Raw genomic sequence first — 7726 nt, 5'->3', positions numbered from 1 at the left:
CGGACTTCCAGGCGAAGAGGCCGAATTTTCGCTCGTTCGGGCCGACTCGGGGAACCAGCCGAGTCGGACACATTACGGCCGAACACCCGTTGGCACTTAGAAAATATTCGCTCAAGTCGGCCGGACTTCCAGGCGAAGAGGCTGAATTTTCGCTCGTTCGGGCCGACTCGGGGAACCAGCCGAGTCGGACACATTACGGTGCAACACCCGTTGGCACTTAGAAAATATTCGCCAAAGTCGGCCGGACTTCCAGGCGAAGAGGCTGAATTTTCGCTCGTTCGGGCCGACTCGGGGAACCAGCCGAGTCGGACACATTTCGGCCGAACACCCGTTGGCACTTTGAAAATATTCGCCAAAGTCGGCCGGACTTCCAGGCGAAGAGGCCGAATTTTCGCTCGTTCGGGCCGACCGGAGGAACCAGCCGAGTCGGACACATTACGGCCGAACACCCGTTGGCACTTAGAAAATATTCGCCCAAGTCGTCCGGACTTCCAGGCGAAGAGGCCGAATTTTCGCTCGTTCGGGCCGACTCGGGGAACCAGCCGAGTCGGACACATTACGGCCGAACACCCGTTGGCACTTAGAAAATATTCGCCAAAGTTCGTCGGACCTCCAGAGCAAGAGGCCGAATTTTCGCTCGTTCGGGCCGACCGGAGGAACCAGCCGAGGCGGACACATCACCCCGCATTTGCCGTTGGCACTTAGAAAATATTCGCCAAAGTTCGTCGGACCTCCAGAGCGAGAGGCCGAATTTTCACTTTTTCTGGCCGACCGGAGAACCAGCCGAGGCGGACACATCGCGCCGCTTTTGCCGTTGGCATATTCGAAACTTCCAGAATCGGCTTTTTCGCCGTCGCTGTCCGGCCTGGGCACCATCGTGGCTCGGACACGTCGTGTGCCAGCGTCCGCTGGCACTTAGAAAATTTTTCAAAATAAAAATAAACAGTCCTGCACATACGTGCCCACTATATTTTGCGAAAGGGGAGTAAACCGTCGATGAGTACGCTGACTAGTGGGACCAACCATCGCGCTCTGGCGCACCTGAAGACCAAAGTTGGTACTGCACCCTACCCCTGGTACCCAAACGGGGTAGAGGCCGATTTTTCGCTTTTGGCGGCCGACCTAGGGAACCAGAAGAGGCGGACACTTTTCCGAGCAAGTGCCGATGGCACTTCCAGAGCGAGAGGCCGAATAATCGTAATTTGTGGCCGACTTGGGAACCAGCGAAGGCGGATAGGAAGTGGAGTGGGTCCCGCCGGCTGGTCCGCGGGCCAATTGCGGTCCCGCGAGTTAGCGATCGCGGTCCGGAATTCTAGCCGACTTGGGAACCAGCGAAGGCGGATAGGAAGTCAAGTGGGTCCCGCCGGCTGGTCCGCGGGCCAATTGCGGTCCCGCGAGTTAGCGATCGCGGTCCGGAATTCTAGCCGACTTGGGAACCAGCGAAGGCGGATAGGAAGTGGAGTGGGTCCCGCCGGCTGGTCCGCGGGCCAATTGCGGTCCCGCGAGTTAGCGATCGCGGTCCGGAATTCTAGCCGACTTGGGAACCAGCGAAGGCGGATAGGAAGTCAAGTGGGTCCCGCCGGCTGGTCCGCGGGCCGATTGCGGTCCCGCGAGTTAGCGATCGCGGTCCGGAATTCTAGCCGACTTGGGAACCAGCGAAGGCGGATAGGAAGTGGAGTGGGTCCCGCCGGCTGGTCCGCGGGCCAATTGCGGTCCCGCGAGTTAGCGATCGCGGTCCGGAATTCTAGCCGACTTGGGAACCAGCGAAGGCGGATAGGAAGTCAAGTGGGTCCCGCCGGCTGGTCCGCGGGCCATTTAGGGTCCCGCGAGTTAGCGATCGCGGTCCGGAATTCTAGCCGACTTGGGAACCAGCGAAGGCGGATAGGAAGTCAAGTGGGTCCCGCCGGCTGGTCCGCGGGCCATTTAGGGTCCCGCGAGTTAGCGATCGCGGTCCGGAATTCTACCCGACTTGGGAACCAGCGAAGGCGGATGGGTGGTCACCGAGGTCCCGCCGGCTGGTCCGCGGGCCATTTAGGGTCCCGCGAGTTACCGATCGCGGTCCGGAATTCTACCCGGCCAGGGACCACCGCGAGGCGGATGGGTGGTCACCGAGGTCCCGCCGGCTGGTCCGCGGGCCATTTAGGGTCCCGCGAGTTACCGATCGCGGTCCGGAATTCTAGCCGGCCAGGGACCACCGCGAGGCGGATGGGTGGTCACCGAGGTCCCGCCGGCTGGTCCGCGGGCCATTTAGGGTCCCGCGAGTTACCGATCGCGGTCCGGAATTCTAGCCGGCCGGGGACCACCGCGAGGCGGATGGGTGGTCACCGAGGTCCCGCCGGCTGGTCCGCGGGCCATTTAGGGTCCCGCGAGTTACCGATCGCGGTCCGGAATTCTAGCCGGCCGGGGACCACCGCGAGGCGGATGGGTCTTCACCGAGGTCCCGCCGGCTGGTCCGCGGGCCATTTAGGGTCCCGCGAGGTACCGATCGCGGTCCGGAATTCTGGCCGACTTGGGAACCAGCGAAGGCGGATAGGAAGTGGAGCGGGTCCCGCCGGCTGGTCCGCGGGCCATTTAGGGTCCCGCGAGGTACCGATCGCGGTCCGGAATTCTAGCCGGCCAGGGACCACCGCGCGGCGGATGGGTCTTCACCGAGGTCCCGCCGGCTGGTCCGCGGGCCATTTAGGGTCCCGCGAGGTACCGATCGCGGTCCGGAATTCTACCCGGCCGGGGACCACCGCGAGGCGGATGGGTCTTCACCGAGGTCCCGCCGGCTGGTCCGCGGGCCATTTAGGGTCCCGCGAGTTAGCGGTCGCGGTCCGGAAGTCTAGCCGGCCAGGGACCACCGCGAGGCGGATAGGTCTTCACCGAGGTCCCGCCGGCTGGTCCGCGGGCCATTTAGGGTCCCGCGAATTACCGATCGCGGTCCGGAATTCTAGCCGGCCAGGGACCACCGCGAGGCGGATGGGTGGTCACCGAGGTCCCGCCGGATGGTCCGCGGGCCATTTAGGGTCCCGCGAATTAGCGATCGCGGTCCGGAATTCTAGCCGGCCGGGGACCACCGCGAGGCGGATAGGTCTTCACCGAGGTCCCGCCGGCTGGTCCGCGGGCCATTTAGGGTCCCGCAAATTACCGATCGCGGTCCGGATTTCTAGCCGGCCAGGGACCACCGCGAGGCGGATGGGTGGTCACCGAGGTCCCGCCGGCTGGTCCGCGGGCCATTTAGGGTCCCGCAAGTTAGCGATCGCGGTCCGGAATTCTACCCGGCCGGGGACCACCGCGAGGCGGATGGGTCTTCACCGAGGTCCCGCCGGCTGGTCCGCGGGCCATTTAGGGTCCCGCGAGGTTACGATCGCGGTCCGGAATTCTACCCGGCCGGGGACCACCGCGAGGCGGATGGGTCTTCACCGAGGTCCCGCCGGCTGGTCCGCGGGCCATTTAGGGTCCCGCGAGGTACCGATCGCGGTCCGGAATTCTACCCGGCCAGGGACCACCGCGAGGCGGATGGGTCTTCACCGAGGTCCCGCCGGCTGGTCCGCGGGCCATTTAGGGTCCCGCGAGGTACCGATCGCGGTCCGGAACTCTAGCCGGCCGGGGACCACCGCGAGGCGGATGGGTCTTCACCGAGGTCCCGCCGGCTGGTCCGCGGGCCATTTAGGGTCAAATCATATCAAAATGTCATTCTCCGGGTGCGTTCCTCCTCGCTTCGTAAGCCGAACGAGGCTTCCAGAGCCCCGGTTAAGCGTTTTACGCGGCCCGCCGAGCTTCCACAGCACCTCCAGCCGGTTCTCATGAGGCTTTCCTCCTAACTCTTGACGCCCGAGGAGGCTTCCAGAGCCTCGGCTAAGTGTTTTACGCGGCCCGCTGGACTTCCACAGCACCTCCAGCCGGTTCTTATGATGATTTCCTCCTCACTCTTGACGCCCGAGGAGGCTTCCAGCGCCCCGGCTAAGCGTTTTACGCGGCCCGCTGAGCTTCCAGAGCACCTCCAGCCGGTTCCACGGGTGCTTTCCTCCTCACTCTTGAAGCCCGAGGAGGCTTCCAGAGCCTCGGATAAGCGTTTTACGCGGCCCGCTGAGCTTCCACAGCACCTCCAGCCGGTTCTCATGATGCATTCCTCCTCACTCTTTAAGCCGAACGAGGCTTCCAGAGCCTCGGCTAAGCGTTTTACGCGGCCCGCTGGACTTCCACAGCACCCCCAGCCGGTTCTTATGATGCTTTCCTCCTAACTCTTGACGCCCGAGGAGGCTTCCAGCACCCCGGCTAAGCGTTTTACGCGGCCCGCCGAGCTTCCACAGCACCTCCAGCCGGTTCTCATGAGGCTTTCCTCCTAACTCTTGACGCCCGAGGAGGCTTCCAGAGCCTCGGCTAAGTGTTTTACGCGGCCCGCTGGACTTCCACAGCACCTCCAGCCGGTTCTTATGATGATTTCCTCCTCACTCTTGACGCCCGAGGAGGCTTCCAGCGCCCCGGCTAAGCGTTTTACGCGGCCCGCTGAGCTTCCAGAGCACCTCCAGCCGGTTCCACGGGTGCTTTCCTCCTCACTCTTGAAGCCCGAGGAGGCTTCCAGAGCCTCGGCTAAGCGTTTTACGCGGCCCGCTGAGCTTCCACAGCACCTCCAGCCGGTTCTCATGATGCATTCCTCCTCACTCTTTAAGCCGAACGAGGCTTCCAGAGCCCCGGCTAAGCGTTTTACGCGGCCCGCTGAGCTTCCACCGCACCTCCAGCCGGTTCTCATGGGGCTTTCCTCCTAACTCTTGAAGCCCGAGGAGGCTTCCAGAGCCTCGGCTAAGCGTTTTACGCGGCCCGCTGAGCTTCCACAGCACCTCCAGCCGGTTCTCATCAGGCTTTCCTCCTAACTCTTGACGCCCGAGGAGGCTTCCAGAGCCCCGGCTAAGCGTTTTACGCGGCCCGCTGAGCTTCCACCGCACCTCCAGCCGGTTCCACGGCTGCTTTCCTCCTCACTGTTTAAGCCGAACGAGGCTTCCAGAGCCCCGGCTAAACGTTTTACGCGGCCCGCTGAGCTTCCAGAGCACCTCCAGCCGGTTCCCCGGGTGCATTCCTCCTCACTTTCTAAGCCGAACGAGGCTTCCAGAGCCCCGGCTAAGCGTTTTACGCGGCCCGCTGGACTTCCAGAGCACCTCCAGCCGCTTCCCCGGGTGCATTCCTCCTAACTCTTGACGCCCGAGGAGGCTTCCAGCGCCCCGGGTAAGCGTTCTCCGCGTCCCGGTGATCTTCCCGGAGGTCGTAACGGGGAAATACCTCCCTCCAGCGGACACGGAGAGAAATTACACCGCCTCTCGCACACAGGCGGGTAAACGGCGGGAGTAACTATGACTCTCTTAAGGTAGCCTGACTTGACATCTCTTTAACGGTTCGTGGATAAATACATGATATATACTACATATGATCGCATTTACAGCCAAATAATACAAAATGAGCATTCGGTTATAAACATTGTATTCATAATGTTTATAGGTGATGTTAATATTTATATGTTTAATGTTTATAGGTGATGTTAATATGTATATATTTAATGTTTATAGGTGATGTTAATATTTAAATATTTATTTTGTACATCATGTTATAGTTATACGACACTCGCTATTGGATCATGATGTGATCATATCGGCGGGAGTCGGCCCGGGCTCCGGGTGAAGAGGCCGAATTCTCGCCACTCGCGGCCGACCGGGGAACCAGCAGAGGCGGACGCATCACGGCGCAAGAGCCCTTGGCACTTAGAAAAAAATTTGGCAAAAGTTGCTCCGTGCTCCAGGTGAAGAGGCCGAATTCTCGCCACTCGTGGCCGACCGGGGAACCAGCAGAGGCGGACGCATCGCGGCGCAAGAGCCCTTGGCACTTAGAAAAAATTGAGCAAAAGTCGCTCCGGGTGAAGAGGCCGAATTCTCGCCACTCGTGGCCGACCGGGGAACCAGCAGAGGCGGACGCATCGCGGCGCGAGAGCCCTTGGCACTTAGAAAAAAAATGGCAAAAGTCGCTCCGGGCTCCAGGTGAAGAGGCCGAATTCTCGCCACTCGCGGCCGACCGGGGAACCAGCGAAGGCGGGTAAGCGCTCAAGAGAGCCCCGCCGGCTGGTCCGCGGGCCAATTATGGTCCCGTAAAGTACCGACAGCGGACGCCGACCCACGCCCGGTAAGAACCACCGAGAGGCAGACACGCTCTCCGACGAGCCCCGCCGGCCGCTCCGCGGCGGGAAATGCGCCCTCTGGCGGACACGCCGTTGTAAATGAATGGGCTTTGGCACTTAGTGCATTTTTGCAAAAGTTGAGCCGCGCTCCGGGCGAAGAGGCCGAATTCTCGCCACTCGTGGCCGACCAGGGAACCAGCGAAGGCGGGTAAGCTTTCAAGAGAGCCCCGCCGGCTGGTCCGCGGGCCGAACGTGGTCCCGTCACCTACCGACAGCGGACACCGACCCACGCCCGGCAAGGACCACCGAGAGGCGGACACGCTCTCCGACGAGCCCCGCCGGCCGGTCCGCGGCGGGAAATGCGCCCTCTGGCGGACACGCCGTTGTAAATGAATGGGCTTTGGCACTTAGTGCATTTTCGCTGAAGTTGATTCGCGCTCCGGGCGAAGAGGCCGAATCCTCGCCACTCGTGGCCGACCGGGGAACCAGCGAAGGCGGGTAAGCTTTCAAGAGAGCCCCGCCGGATGGTCCCGTCACCTACCGACAGCGGACGCCGATCCACGCCCGGCAAGGACCACCGAGAGGCGGATAACGGCGCACACCGCGAACGGCGGGTGGCGGTCGCTGGGTGGCGGTCGGCTGGTGGCGGTCGGGGGGTGGCGGTCGGGGATGGTGCTTGGGGATGGTGCTTGGGACCGGTGGCGCCGGAGGCGCACACCGCGAACGGCTGGTGGCGGTCGGCTGGTGGCGGTCGGCTGGTGGCGGTCGGCTGGTGGCGGTCGGGGGGTGGCGGTCGGGGGGTGGCGGTCGGGGATGGTGCTTGGGGATGGTGCTTGGGACCGGTGGCGCCGGAGGCGCACACCGCGAACGGCTGGTGGCGGTCGGCTGGTGGCGGTCGGCTGGTGGCGGTCGGGGGGTGGCGGTCGGGGGGTGGCGGTCGGGGATGGCGCTTGGGGATGGTGCTTGGGACCGGTGGCGCCGGAGGCGCACACCGCGAACGGCTGGTGGCGGTCGGCTGGTGGCGGTCGGCTGGTGGCGGTCGGCTGGTGGCGGTCGGGGGGTGGCGGTCGGGGGGTGGCGCTTGGGGATGGTGGCGGTCGCCTTGTGGCGGTCGGGGGGTGGCGGTCGGGGGGTGGCGGTCGGGGGGTGGCGCTTGGGGATGGTGGCGGTCGCCTTGTGGCGGTCGGGGGTGGCGCTTGGGGATGGTGGCGGTCGCCTTGTGGCGGTCGGGGGTGGCGCTTGGGGATGGTGGCTGTCGCCTGGTGGCGGTCGGGGGTGGCGCTTGGGGATGGTGGCTGTCGCCTGGTGGCGGTCGGGGGTGGCGCTTGGGGATGGTGGTGGTGGTGGTCGCCTGGTGGCGGTCGACTTGTCGCGGTCGGGGGTGGCGCTTGGGGATGGTGGCTGTAGCCTTGTGGTGGTCCGGGGTGGCGCTTTGGGACCGGCGTCCGACGCAAAGTGCGTGTTGCGCGGCCCGGAGAAAGTTTCAGCCAAGGGCCCGCCGCTGGAGAAAATTTTAGGTACCAGGGGTGGATTTTTTTTGTCACCGCAGGAGGGGGACGTTGCCTCCGTCGGTGTCCGGCG

The sequence above is a fragment of the Syngnathus floridae genome, unplaced genomic scaffold, assembly GCF_059516105.1.
Source record: "Syngnathus floridae isolate MCC-2025c unplaced genomic scaffold, RoL_Sflo_1.0 HiC_scaffold_53, whole genome shotgun sequence".
Classification (NCBI taxonomy): Eukaryota; Metazoa; Chordata; class Actinopteri; order Syngnathiformes; family Syngnathidae; genus Syngnathus; species Syngnathus floridae.
Note: the sequence above shows the minus strand (reverse complement) of the source record.